The sequence below is a fragment of the Hippopotamus amphibius genome, chromosome 11, assembly GCF_030028045.1.
Source record: "Hippopotamus amphibius kiboko isolate mHipAmp2 chromosome 11, mHipAmp2.hap2, whole genome shotgun sequence".
Classification (NCBI taxonomy): domain Eukaryota; kingdom Metazoa; phylum Chordata; class Mammalia; order Artiodactyla; family Hippopotamidae; genus Hippopotamus; species Hippopotamus amphibius.
In genome coordinates, this window is record NC_080196.1 from 109,363,620 (window position 1) to 109,379,292 (window position 15,673).

The following is a 15,673-nucleotide window of genomic DNA, read 5'->3' on the forward strand; positions in this document are numbered from 1 at the left end:
AGTAAACACACTGCTCAATTTATCACATCTTATAATTTATTTTTAAATCTCATATCATGTTTTAAATCATATTGCAACTTATTTACAAATTATGTTCAAATGTTAAAATATAATTTATTTTCAAATATTTTTTCTTTGTTCTCTGTATATTTTTTTCAATATATTCTTAACAATTATCAGTTGTTCACTTTTCAGGTTAAATTTAAAGTCATTGTATTGAAATTTAGGTCAAGATTGAGAGATCTTTATAAATTGTTTTGGAGAGAATTTGTTTCTTTAAATAATGTCTTTTCATGCATAAACTTCATTAAGAGCTGCTGTTAGTTTTATTCCTTTTTTTCTATTCCTCAGTATATTTTTAGAGATTACTTCACTAATACTTGTATATCTGTGACAAAGATGTAAATAGTTACATATTACTATTCAGATATGCAAAGAAAAACATAGCTTATTTATTTTCTAGTGACTGATTTATCCTTGCTCATAAGCTCTTAGATCCTAAACTGACAGAGGTCTTAAGTTGTCCATTGTATTTTCTCCTTAAAATTGTCACTTTAGATGATGAATAGATCATATTGTCATATGTGCTTCATTTATATGAAATATCTATGTCTATCCATATCTATCTATTTTACATGCTTTAGGATAACTCAGTCTTTCTAGTGTAACATATTTAGATTTTATATTATTTCCTTCTCCTCTTTTGTTCTGCGATGGCTTCAGAGTATGGGTGTGGTATGGCACCAGTGGGACAACGATGTCGCCTGGGTGTGAGAGCCACAGATGTACTTGGTGTCTTCTGGACTCTGACTGGTTTCTGCTAAGTGGGTTTTGATCTAGTTTCCAGACTCTTACTGTGGTTCCGCTGTTTGCTTTTGGCCTTTTCAGCCGCCATGTATTGAATACTCCCTGAACCCGCGGGTCCAGTCGTTGCCTCCAATCACAAATATCTGCTCCTGGTGCTCTTAAGCAGACCCTAGAATCTGTCCTGCCCATCAGGCCTGTCAGCAACTCTGTGTCCTCTCACAGGACTCAGTGATCTCCACATTCGATGAAATACATTGACGTATGTATCTAAGTAACTCAACCAGCTCCAAGTAGGATAAAGATTCACATCTAGATACATCAAAGTAAAAATGTTCCCAGCCAGAGACAAAGTGAAAATATTGAAAGCAACAAAAGAAAAGATTACATGCTATGTAAAAGGGAACCTTCACTTCTGAAGGCAAAATAAGGACATTCCAAGATAAATACAACTGAGAAAAATTATTGCTAACAGAGCCACCTTATAAACAATAATAAAAGAAGGTCTTCAGGCTGGAAGCAAGGGAACCAGATGGTAATCTGCCTACACGTGAAAAAGCAGAGATCATCAGTAAAGGTAACTGTGTCCTCATCACTGGGGTGGGAAAGGCCACACCATCCTTTCATTTTTCTTTATCCACCTGCCCTCTGTATTAATCTGTGAGACCTGTTTGTGCAGGTGCAATGTCTTATTCATCTTTCTCATGTTCCTTCATTAGAGATATGACTTTGTATAAATATTTAAGTTCTTCTTTAAGGGAGAAGGGAGGGGAGGGAAGGGACGTTGTAGAAAAATGGCTGAGATGTGCAGACCTCAGCCCCTTCATCATCTTGCCCTGGTTCTTGAAAGTAAAGTAGCATCTATCTTGCATAAATTTCATTAATTACAACCTTGTGGCTTAACATAAGAGTCAATTTACTCCCTTATTTATCATTTATATTTCATACTGTACAATTATTCTAAAACTCTTTAGTGGAGCCCACTTATATAAAACAAAAACAAGCAAACAAATAAATAAAACTTACTAAATACTCTCGTTGAAAGCATAGTGCTCATTGATGCCACACAGTATCTACTAGTTCGTCAGTCACTGAAGTTGTCAGGAAACAATGATTAATTTTCTTTTCCTCACTTAAAGTAAATACACTCTCGTACACTATTGCTGTTTATGAAAATGGAAATAGCAACTAACTGCTCAAAACTGAGGTTTTTTAATAAGTGATCAGCAGATTTAAATTTTTGATAATGCAGTAAACAATCTATTAGAAAATCACTAATTTATACATAGTTTATATATGTATAGTTTATGAAATAAAACTTTCAAAATCACTAATTTACATATAATTTATACATATAGTTCACATAATAACATTTTCAAAATGCCTGTGACAATAGTTTAAGAAAATTTAGAGTTTAATTTAAACCTTCATAATTCCCCAGGCTTTTCATTAATTATTTAATTATTATATGCTAATGGCTTAATATAATTAATGCAGTTTCCAAATGTCTAACTTACTCTAGGATTTTTAGCACTTTTCTGATACAAATCAACTTCAAAATTATTATATGTGGACATATTTGCTAAGACCTTTACATTTTTAAATCAATTTAAGGAGACTTCTATTGTAAGACAGCAGTGTTAAGCTAGGTCCCAGATTTTTCTCCCCTCACACTTAATGACAGTAACCAGAAAAAAGTATCAAAAATGTAGTATAGCAATTCATCAAAGGAAGACAGAGCACAATGTAACACTCAAAACTTTAAGAAATAATGTGGAATCAACAGGAGAAATCAGTATATTTTAACTGAGGAATTATCAAATATTATTGGCGAAACGATTGAGGTACACCAAAAAAGAAAAAAATTAAACTAATAATGGGTTCTCATTCCATACTAATGGAAGACCAAGGCTCAGAAGCCCACTTAAGGCAAGATGTTGATTCGATAATTAAGTCACAACACAGGGAAATTCCACAAAATCCAATATTTTATTCTTGTTTTATTTTTCCCAGCTGGAAGGAAAGCATGAAAGGGAAGAGCAGATAAACATAATCATCAAGAATTAATTATCTTTAGACTTAAATAGAGATTAACTAGATGGCAGAGAAAGAGAGAATAAATAAGATAAAATACTCTGCAGGAGCTGGCTCTCCATGGGGGATATTTGCCAGCATATTCCAGTCATATTTTTGCTTTTCTACATTTAGAACTAATAACAACTTGGCTAAATATTTACATAATTTACCTTTATTTTCCTTCTTTGACAGATGGTCTAGGGGATGTAATTGCTCCCACAGAGTAGCCAAATCATAGGGACTACTGTGTCTATGAAAGTGATGTTTGGGGACAAAAATCAAGCCTGCATCAAATGCCCACAAAACAACAAAACAAAAAAGCAAGCAACTATTTCCTTAAATAGGTGGACTGACATTTGATAGAGGATATATTTTTAAATGTGTAGAAAGAAGAAAGGAGTTCAACAATTATACAATGCCGAGAAGCCTCCTCTTTCCACTCACTCCCTTCCCAGAGGCTATCACTAGAATATCAGACAGATACACAGTCAATCAAACTAAAGCATTAAATGAAAGGTTAAAAATTACCTTGATTTTCAGGAAAATGGGGCTGGAAATCAAGGTAACAGTTGACCCTTGCACAGCAAGGGTTTGAACTGCATGGGTCCACTTATACGTGGGTATTTTCCAACAAATATACTGGAAAATTATTTGTAGGTTTGAGACAATTTGAAAAAACTTGCAGATAAATCATGTGACATAGAAATATTGAAAAAATTAAGGAAAAGTTAGGTATTGTCCTGAATGCATACAATATATGTAGATACACATATGACATATCAAATATGTGTTAATTGGCTGTTTATGTTATTGGCAAGGCTCCCAGTCCACAGTAGGGTCTTGGTAGTTAAGTTTTGGGAGAATCAAAACTTATATGCAGATTTTTGATTGCATGGGGATCGGCACCTCTAACCCTCGTGTTGTTTAAGGGTCAACTGCAAAGTAATGGTAGAAATTTGGGGGGAAACATGTTCATGTTAAATATGTAACCAATGAATAGGAAAAGATGGCACGCCTGTAAAAGTTCAGCTACAAATATGAGAGCAAAAGAAGTATAATGTACAGAAGATATCTTACATTACAAAATAAAATAAAATTTCTCATGTTGAATGATTTGCTCAATTAATAAATTAATAGCAACACAGTGTTAAAGGAGCATCAAAGGCCAGGAGACTTATAATAGGGATATAATAAGGGAAACTTCTGATGATAGTTCATTTTAAGAACAAAGAAATGAGACTGCATATCTAACCAAGATGTTAGAAATATCAAGGGATTTAATAGACCAATTAAAAGATAAAGTTTGACATTTATTATCAGATAACAGCAAGGAACAAAGACATTCCAACCAACATTGAAAATCACAAACTGGTAACAGAGAGGAACTTCCTTATCTCGATAAAGAACGTCTCCAAAAAACAACAGTTAATATCATACTTAATTGTGAGAGACTCTGCTAAGATCAGAAACAAGGCAAGGATGTCCCCATCACCCCTGCTTTTCAGCATTGTACTAGAAGTCCTAGCTATTGCACTAGAAAAGAAAGGGCACTAAAAGGCATAAAGATTGAGAAGAAAGAAATAAAAAAGGTCACAGATAACATGACCGTTATGATGCTATAACATGTAAATATAAAAAAACAATTGACAAAAAACCCTCAAAGAAAAAAGTGATCAGAGCAAGGTCGGGGATGCTACGTATGGCAGGACAGTTACTAACTAGGATGTACCTCCCATAACATAAATGATCAAGTCTCTTTGAAACCTCCAAAGTGAAAATAAAGAGCATTAGGTCATCTGTGTTACGGGAAGTACATTCTAGTTAGTTCTTTTTTTGCCGTAAGCAACATCTTCTTCCTGGAACTGTATTATTACCTTTAAAAGGGGAAGTCTGTCCCACATCTTTTGTTACTGATTGTTGCCCCTCAGAGCCCCATTTTTGTGGTATTTGCTTTATATTGTTGGTTTCTAAAATAATAATAATAATAATAATAATAATAATAATTTATATTATCTTTACAAATGTGATCTGGCCCATCTGAACATTCCTAAACTAATTTTGTACTCTTCTCCCAAAACCACACATCATGCTTCCATCCACACTGAACTTATTCCCAGCACCTCTTCAAACTTGTTTTCACCTTAGAGTACCCACCCTGGCTTTTCTTTCTACCAGAAATATTCTTTCCTCAATGTCAACATTTCATTGGAGGCTTTTCCATACTTAAAATTCCCTTTCCCCCACATTCCTATGTGCTGATATTTGGCACATCCTTTTGCTGTTATTTTCTACTTGTGTGTTGAATGCCTGTAACTCTACACTCAAAAGAAATCTCCTTGAAAGAGGGAAGAAGCTGTGTCTGCTTCTTTCAGTGTCACCTCTCTGACCCCAGAACAGAGAGTGTGTCCTCTTCATCTGACTCAGCAAAAATTCACTCAGAGAATGGACAAGTGAATGGATACAGGGATGGATAGATAAATGAATGTTAACCTGGCTGACCTTGTAATTCAACTTTCAAACAAGGACACTGTAGAGAATGAAAGAGAGGCATTATTTAATAATTTCACCCTTTCAAGAGATGTGAAATTGGGACTTTCATGAGCTAACCCAGTGGTTCTGGGAAAAGCAATACATATAATCACCCTATTTGTCAGTTCTAGAATCCTTGAATTCTGGATACAAAGATAATATGTTTTCATATAGTTTATAAGACATGAAATTCAATCTCAGGTATTTGATAAAAAAGGATACTTTTTCAAGGGCTGGGTCATATATACTCAGAGATAGTTTTTTCTTATTTTTTCTGATTTAATGCAAAAGCCTATTTCAAGACACTCAAACCCATCAGGGCTCTCAGTTCAGGCACGACAGAGATTTCACTCACGAGGTGCCATGGTAGGTGTCCTACAGACACCCTGTTTTGTGGTTAAAACTTCGTACTTATTCTGAAGCTTTTGCTGTCAGATAATTTCATAGCTCAGACAGTATCACCGAGTTCTGAATTCATACTTTTAAAAGGAGTCCAGAGTTAATTTTGCTGCTCTCATGACCTGAGTGGTAGACTGGGGACAAGCAATGAACACGCTTTCAAAGTTCTTCAACACCAAATTCAATATATAGCCTCAACTGCCATTGAGATTTAGTTTAAAAAAAAAAAAGAAAAATAAATGATAGCAGGCAATTTATTGCCAGGGTATTCAGACATCAAAAAGAAGAAGAGGGAAAAAAAGACAAGTAAAGTAACCTGCAGACATTTATATCTATAGAAGCCGGATTGGCAGCATGTGCTTTGGGTAGTTGCTCATCACTGACAGATATACAGGACAAAATTGGAAACATAATTGATATTGATAGGTACTGGCTGTTGAAGGGAATCATGCTGTTTGCAATAAATGATGAAGAAATTAAGGGCACTGCCCTAAAGGTATTACCGCATCACCCTCTCTATTGCCACATACCATTTACAGAGGAGTTTCCTTCTAACTTCACATGGGTCAGGACCTTTCACACAGGACTGAATGGAAATAACAGATTTGATATTTTCCATTTAAAAGTCTCATAATGTGCATATATTTCAGAGGAAAATATCCAGAAATACCACTCAGTAGATAGGCTATTTATATGCTCAGATGAAATTATAATGATGACAACAGGAAAATGCAGTCATACTGAATGATACGGGGGTTGATTTGAAGACATCCATAGTTGGCCAGAGAGATGAACTTACCCACAAAGGCAGAGCAAGTGCAAGTTTCAGAGTCCATTCACACTAACAAGCAGTCTCTCTCCAGGTTTTGAGCTAGAGAGGTTTACTAAAGATCAAGAGCCAGAAGCTGTTTGAGCCCTGAAAAGAGATAAAGTGATGAACAAAAGAAACACAGAAACAACTCCTGCAAACAAATTGAGGAAGAAGAAAATAAGCAAGTTATTAAAATAGAGTGTGTCCCATATTGCAAGTGCTGTGGAGGGAAAATAAAACAAAGACTGGGAATAAGATGTTATGTCCAGACGAAAAATGTAGGAGTAGATATTTTAAAAATCATGGTCAGGAAGTAATCTCACTAAAAAGAAACTATGAAACCCAAGTCCTCACCTGAAGAAGTGCAGAAATCAGCCAGACAGAGAGGGAGGGGAGTGCTTTCCAGGCATAGGAAACAAGTGGAAAAAATCCATGTGGTAGGTAGGATGTGATGGGTGAGGTCAACATGTTTTCTCACAACTGGAGAGGAAGTGAAGAACATTCAGTTAAGCTTCCTACCAGAATTGATGTGTAGTTTTCTTAAAATTTCATGGGTCAAAGCAAATTGCATGACCTTAAAGCTAATATTGGGGAGCTAAGAAGTGCAATTTCCCTGATTAAAGAGGGATGGGTAAAAACACCACACTATGTAATATATGAAAGTCTACAATGTCTAATAGGCCTCACAAACTTGATATGCTTTTTTGAATATCTCTGTTGAGATGTAATTGACATAAAACAAAATGCACGTATTTAAATTGTATATGTTTGGTAAATTCTGAAACATTTACAAACCCATAAAGACATTGGCACAGTCAAGGATGAACACACACATCATCCCCCCAAAATTCCTAGTCCCTCTTGTAAAGTCATCCATGCCCCCACCCACCACGCCTCCCACTACATCCCAGGAACCACTGGTCTGCTTTGATTTTATTTTATATTTTGTATTTTCTAGAGTTTTATATAAATAGAATTATACAGTGTACACTCTTTCTTGGGGGATCCTGACCTCTTCATTTTACGCAATATAATTCTTTGAGAGTTTACTCCTATATTACTGTTTATTAGTTGCTGAGTCATTGCAGAGCCATATTCCATCATATGGATACATCACGGATTGATTGGCCATTCATCTGTATGGACTTATGGGTTGTTTTGAGTTTTTTGGCCATTACAAATAAATCTGCAATAAACATTTATGTGTAAGTCTTTGTATAGACCTCTGTTGTCTTTTCTCTTTGGTAAATATCTAGAAGGGGAGTGGATGGATGATATGTTAGATGTTTTTTTAACTTTTTACACAATTGACAAACTGTTTTCCACAGTGCATGAAAAAATCTTACCTTCTGTGAGCAGAGTAAGAGAGTTTCAGTATCTTTACTTCTTTGCCAATACTTCATATGATCAGTAATATTTACTTTTAGCCATTTCAGTAAGTTTGTATTTGCATTATCTTGCTTTAATTTGAATTTCTTTTATGACTAATGATGCTAAACCTCAACTCATGTTCTTATCTGCCACATGAGTGCTGATCTTCTTCATTAAAGCATCTGTCCAAATCTTTTGTCTGTATTTAATTGGATTTTTCTCATCTGTGTTGATTTTTGAGTGATATACATTTTCCCCCAAGGTGCATCTCTTTATATCTTTGTATACTCACAGTATCTTTCAAGGAATAGAAATTTTCAATTTTAGTAGAATTCAGTGTATCATTTTGTTGTTTGTCATCATACCAATATCTACCCAAAAAAAAGCATACTGGATTTTTAATGCATTGAGAATATAGATCAATGTGGAAAACATATTTTATGATGGTGAGTCTTCCAAAACTTATTAGTTCTTCACTTTCTCTCAGCAATCATAAAGGTTTCTCAAATAATTTGTGAGACATCTCTATTTTCATATCTTTGAAGCTATGGTGAATGATAATTTTATTTGTTTTTGGTTGATTGTTGCTAACGTACAGAAAGACGATTACTGTCCTATATTCACTGCAATGTTGATAGATTCACTTACTAGTTATAGTAGTTTTGCTGTAAATTCCATCATATTTTTGACCTATATGAACAGGTTGTCGGTGAACAAAAATTATCTTCTTCCTGATCCAGACGTCCTTTTCATTCTTATTTCTTGGAGTTTTGTTTGGCAATGCAGTGTAGACTAGCAGTGACAATTGTGGACATCCCTGGCTTGGTTTTAAGTGAACAACATTCTTTATTAACCTTTAGGTAGATTCGTTGAAGATGCCCTTTATCAGTTTGCAGAGGATTCCTTCTAGTCCTAATTTTCTTAAAGCTTTTAATAAGAATTAATATTAATTTTATTCCATTTATTGCATCTATATTGACATTAGAATGACATGCATGCCTATTTTAAACCACTGAGATTTTGGAATTGTCACTTATATTAGACTAATCCAACCTATTTTGGCTAATACATCAGGTTTTTTTATTTTATTTTATTTTTTTTATTTTTATTTTTAGAGATGGGGTCTTGCTATGTTGCCCAGGCTGGAGTGCAGTGGCTATTCACAGGCGCGATCCCACTACTGATCAGCCTGGGAGTTTTGACCTGCTCCATCTCCGACCTGGGCCGGTTCACCCCTCCTTAGGCAACCTGGTGGTCCCCCGCTCCCGGGGGGTCACCATATTGATGCCGAACTTAGTGCGGACACCCGATCGGCATAGTGCACTGCAGCCCAGAGCTCCTGGGCTCAAGCGATCCTCCTGCCTCAGCCTCCCGAGTAGCTGGGACTATAGGCGCGCGCCACCGCGCCCGGCCAGGTTTTTTTTAATGTTTATTGTTTCGAAAATATTGCTTATAAATATTTTGCTATAACAAGTAGAGTAAATATTCCCTTTCTGGACCTATGGATTAAAAATCAATTAGTACAGGTCTGTGTACGACATTATTTAGTTTCTCTCTTTTACCAAATTTTTTTTTAAAGTATGGTTCTTCTACTGTACCTGTCCATTAAATTTACAAACGAAGCCATCCTGTTAATCGAGGCTATTTGTCCTCCTTGGCTTTCCCAAACAGGCAGCTTTCAGTTTTGTAGAAGCTGAGGAAAAATACCAAAATAATAATAATGTTAGTAGTAATTATAATAACAATTATAACTAACCTGAAATATACTAACATAAAATATCTGCTCTGTGTACATGGGTTAAATCTGCCAATAAATAGTTTCTACAGGATATTCATAAACAGAGTTAAGTTTTTCTTTGCAGGTAAGAAGTATTAATCATTAAAATATCATTCTATGGACTTTAAAACTATAAAAGTCAAATTTAAATGCACAAAGTCATCAAATGTATTGATGACCCAAGGTACCAAAAATGAATTGTATTGACTCTACTGGTTTTTAAGGTTATGGATTATGCATCTTTAGAAAGACACACTGACTTTTTAAAAGGTGCTCTTGGTTCTATTAAAAAAGAAACAGTATTTTTGTGATGCTTTACTGGTGCCAGCTTATCATTCCCTAAGGCTCCTGGTTCTCCAGGAAAAAAAAAAAGGGTATGAAAAGCTTGTTAGCTTTAGACCTTCTGAAAATTGCAGATAAGGGTTAGAGAGTTCATTGTGCTATCAAATCAGATCCATCTTATATATATGTGCAGTTCAGGCAGGCAGACAATGTGCTTTTTCCCCATTCTCGCCTTTTATCACTAGCAAACAGACCTGAAGAAAGGCATCTACCACCTATTAGATATCTATGAACAACCAATCACATCTTGTTAACATAATGTAAAATATTTGGTCTTTTAGTCAAAAGTGACACTATTTTAATAGCATCACAATTTGCTCCAGACATGCTGCTCTTTCTGTAGTAAGACGTTGTAAAAGACAGCAGTGAGTTAACTCTCTGTCTTTGGGAAATTGAGTGAAAAGCAGTTCACAGCTGCACTTCTCTACATAAAGACTCAGAGAAAGCAAAAGAGTTCACATATAACCTCATTAAATAAGACAGCAAGTCTAAGTGGCATCCAAAGCTATTAAACAAACTAGATTGGTCCATAATAATAAGAAACATATTTCACATCTGTTGCGCGGTACATGGCTTTTAACAAGGAAGAGGCATGGCGTGCTGGAAAAGAGTTGCTATTCTCCATCAGTATATCATTGTCAATGGTAGTGCTGTCTCAAAAGAAGCACTTATCTCATACACTTTATTGCTTGATAGCTTGCTGATTGCTTTTACAAAGCAATAAATTGATGGCCTGATTCAGTACTGACATTAGGTTATGTTCATTTTCAGTGATTGATGTCTTGAATTAGAACTCTCCTATTCGTCTCTGTTTAGGAATATGATATTCTAAACAGGCCTGTCTGATGTCACAAATAAAGCCGTATAACTAACGCCAAATGAGCTATATTTATTCATTTAAATAACTAAATGGCTTTTCCCTTTAATAAAATTTTCATAATTTATGTTTTAATGTCTCCCTTTCCAATTAAATTGCCTAGCCAAATTAAAAAAAAACTTGAAAAAAGATATTGTATATTTAAAATTTTCAATTTCAAAGCAAATGAAGGAAAGACTACAAAATCAGAATATGTTATTAATAGGTCAATTAGATAACTATAATAATTTTACTAATTTTCAAATTTAAAGGCACAATGTATTTATTATTTTCCATTAAGTGTAGTTATTGCTTGATTTTGTAGTGTTAAAATAGTACTGAAACTAGAAAGGTAAAAATGAGCAAAACAATAAGAAGAGCAGAGCTTTAGTTTCTGTTTTATATTGTTTTCATTCTTTCTCAGAAATTTACTTTGGCAAACTTGATTAAAATAACATTAATATTAACCACATTCCCATAGAAGGCAGCAAGTTCAGTGCTAAGATTTTTAATAGTTTAAGAAAATAAGATAACAAATGTGTTCTCAGGCAAGTATATCAAATGAGGAGCAATCTGATGCATAATTGAATCATCTCTCTAGACCAGTGGTTCTCAACTGGACATGATTTCACCTCCAGGGAACATTTAGAAAATGGAGACATACTTGATTGTAACATTTGGGACGCTGACATTTAGTGAGTGGCAGCCGGGCATGATGCTAAACATCTTACAATGCAGAGGACATCCCCATACAACACAGGATTCTCAGGTCCAGTGTGCCCGATGTGCTGGGGTTGAGAGAACTTGCTGTAGATGCTTCCAGGGGGCAAGGCCAGATCATGGGCCCCCCTGCTTCTCAGTTCCCTTATCCTGTTAAAATAGAACAGCTTAGCCAACAGGTGTATGCTGTCTGCTTAGCTGTGCTCTGTGCCCTCGTATCTCATCCCTCTGCCCCCACTCATGGAATGAGAGTGTGGCCCATGGCCATGGACATGGAACAGGCAAAGGATGATCTCAGTCACGTCACGTGTAGCAAACTGAGGATTCTGAGCAGCCAAATGAAATCAGATAAATAAAAACAATGGGCAGTTACTGGAAATAAATGAAGAGCTATGTTGTGACAATGCTGCTTTGATGGTTGGAGTTGGGCTTTGAGAATGAGAGAAAATAACATGCTTCAGAAAAAGCATTTAAACCCATATTAAGTGTATGTATTAACCTGCAACTAATAGCGAGAGCACTAATTTATAGTGCCGTCTTTCTTCACATTTTTGATTGTATCATATATTCCTTTACACTGGGATGAGTATAGAATAATCCTCTGTGTGTATGTGTGTGTACGTGTGTGTGTGTGTGTAAGAGAGACAAAGAGAGAGAATAGGACCAATCATACGACACTGTGTGTGCCGTATTCGACTTTTATCATTTACGGAGGTGTAAGGGGTAGAATGTGAAGGTGGAACAAAGCTAAAAATTGAACAAACAATGTTTGTCATACAGCAGAGTAAAATGACATTTTATTTTAAATAAAGACTAAAAGGAGCAACTGTGGTGACACGGGATTGAGATGAGGTTTTTATTGCATACACATGGCTGGGGATTTGGGTGACATAATAACATAAACAGTAAAATGATGAGAAACAATGCTCACCCAAGGCAAATTGCACAGAGCCAAAGCCACCTTTGAAATACCTAGTATTTTCTATTGGAGTCTCTGCTTATTTGTATAATTCCTAATTTCTAGTTTCATATGTACTTTATGTGCACATGTACACATTTTTGAGGAATAAATTCTGAGGAATAGAATTTCTGAGAAAAATAGGGCATTTAAGTTGTTGACTTAAAACCACAAAAATACCTTAAAAATCCATAGCAATATTTATTCTTACTCACAACGTTGCAGTTACATTTATACTGACAGCTTTTTAGGTTGTTGATGAGTTGGTTGATTAATCAAAAGTCATTGATTATGTGACTATTTTTTATTATTTTTCAATTTGCTAATTTATGTAGTTTTGAATACTAAGATGTTCTAGAAGTTTCCCTTTACTGTTCTAAATACTTGGGATAAAAAGATGAAAATACTTGACCAGTCTTCAAACAGCTTGCATTTATCAGATTTCTCCAGAGACACAGAACCAATAGGATATGTACAAATACATACAAGAGGAGATTTATTATAGGACTTGGTTCACGTGGTTGTGGAGGCTGAGAGGTCCTACCTTCTGCCATCTGCAGTCTAGAGACCTAAGTGTGTGGAGGTATAATTCAGTCCAAACCAGAAGCTTGAGAACCAGGAGCTCCTATGTCCCAGAGCAGAAAATAATGCACATACCAGCTCAAGAAGAGAGAGAGAAAACCATCCCTTTCCGCTGCCTTTTTGTTCCATCGGGGACTCCAACAGATTGGTGAGGGCTGTGCTCATTGGGGAGAGTGAATCTTTTTTACTCCGTTACTGATTCAAATGCTAACCTCTTCCAGATACATCCTCACAGACATCCAGAAACAGGGTTTTACCAGCTATCTGGGCATTTTATATATATATGTATATATACACACACATATATATTTAACCATGACACAACTTAATTGTAAAAAAAAGTAATTATAATATATAATAACTTAATTGTCATTTAATGATAAATTCATGTTTGTCCTCTCTGTATCACTATTTGCTCACCAATAATGCAATGCTCACAAAACTCCCATCAAGGACTTTGTTTAGACACGTGTGAATGTGTATGTACATACATAAAATCACTGAAGCTTATGTAATACTGAAGTTCATTAAAATACATTCTTTTAAAAAAATATATTCCTGAAATACCTGTTCATTGACTAGAAACTAATATTTACGGAGTCAAGGAAAATTAATTATGGATGCTTGATTAAATTGATGAACAATATATTCTAGTGGCTAAAACTGGAATCCAGTTTGAGTTCTGCAACTTATCATTTTGGGGACACAACAATTTTTTAAAATAATGTTAAACTTCAATTGTCTAATTTATAAAATCAAGCAAATATTAGTGCACAAATTAAATGATGGGTGTGAGGATTTAACTGAGATAGCGTGTGTTAAAGAAATTCACAAAACTTTAGCCATATTGTTAGGTGCTTAGCAAATATGTAAATTTTATGTTCATAAATAGGATTCTTATGGCAGATGATTCAAAGTTATCCTTAGATAAGACACCACTTTATGGAAAATGTTTTAATAAAAGTCTCAAGTATTATTATGTTTGCGAGGCTTCCAAAGATTGAGACAGGGCATTAAAAATGTTGCACATTGTATTTTGTAAATTTATATCTCTTTTCCTTTATTCATTGTTCAGAAAGTTCCTCCAAAATTTGGAGGAAGTTGTTTTGGACCAAGAACTAGTGGAGACTTTTTAGTTCTTGATGGTGAAGGTAACGGACATTTCCTTCTGAGATGCTGCATGCTGCGATGCTCCCTGTGACGCAGGAGGGCTGACTGGAGACTCCACAGGAGTTGATGGACATTGAGATTACAGTAGTTTTCAGGAAAGGGATCTCTGAGCTTTGCCACAAGTAATAAACACTCCCAAGTAGGACCAGATTAGTGATCTCAGAGGCAGGGAACTATGAAGATACAGTGAGGGCTTTTATTTTTTCCCTCCTGCCCCTTAACGTTTGCCATTATTCTGAATGCTGGAGATTGAGGACACCTGTGGCGGGGAGTGGGCAGCTGTCTTGCTTATCTATGTAATTCCCCAACAACTGGAAAAAAGTGTGTTTTTCATGAAATCTATTGTAGAGAAGGCCCAGGAAGACTTATCTAAGAATGAATACATTGCAGTCACATGAAATACCTAAACATAAAATGTTTCCTAAAGAAAATAACAGCAGAAGGGAATTATTAAAGATCTGACATTTCTAGTTTGTATGCAAAATGTTACTTTCATTTTCTAAGGCAAAGTACATAAATGTTAAGGCTAATGCCCTGTATAGAAAGAAAGGTAAAATTTTGAATGTAGGTTTTTTTTTTGAATCACGTTTATCTTAAATTAAACTACCACGTGTGATTGAACATAAAACTCATAGGTAGGTTTCTTTTGTACCTAGTAGTTAAAATTAAACGGATATTTGGCAAAGTGTATTTTAAAATCAGTGCTTAGGTAACTTTGTGATCATTACTAGCAAAGTGACTTCATTGAAACATTTTGTTATATGCACAGTAAAACAAATACAATATTAATATAAATTATGCAAATAAATGAGAAAATATAAACTAGGTGGGTTTGAAAATAGGAAATGGCGTTATAGGCATATCCATATTAGCTGAGAAGAAAGTAAAAGGAAAGTAAGACAGATGGAAGAGAGACACGGCCTTACAGCCTCTGCTCACACCATCTCCCAGGCTAAGATGAAAAGTCTACCCCACACAGAGAATCGATACTGCACACAAACCTAAACATCATCTCTAAGACAGCTTCCTCCAGCAATGCACAAGGCAGCGGTGACCATTCACGTCTCTGAATTCTATCACTTTCTACCTCCCTTGTGTCACGTATCACCACCTATCTTACAGTTACTTTTGTACATTTTTTCTATCATCTTCCCTAGATTGCTATCTCTAGGAGAGCAGCCTTTGAATTTTTTATCATTTTATTCCCTTGGTCCTTAGCAAAGCGCTTTGACCACAGTGGATTCTTAAGCAGTGTTCGTTGAATAAGTGGATGATAAA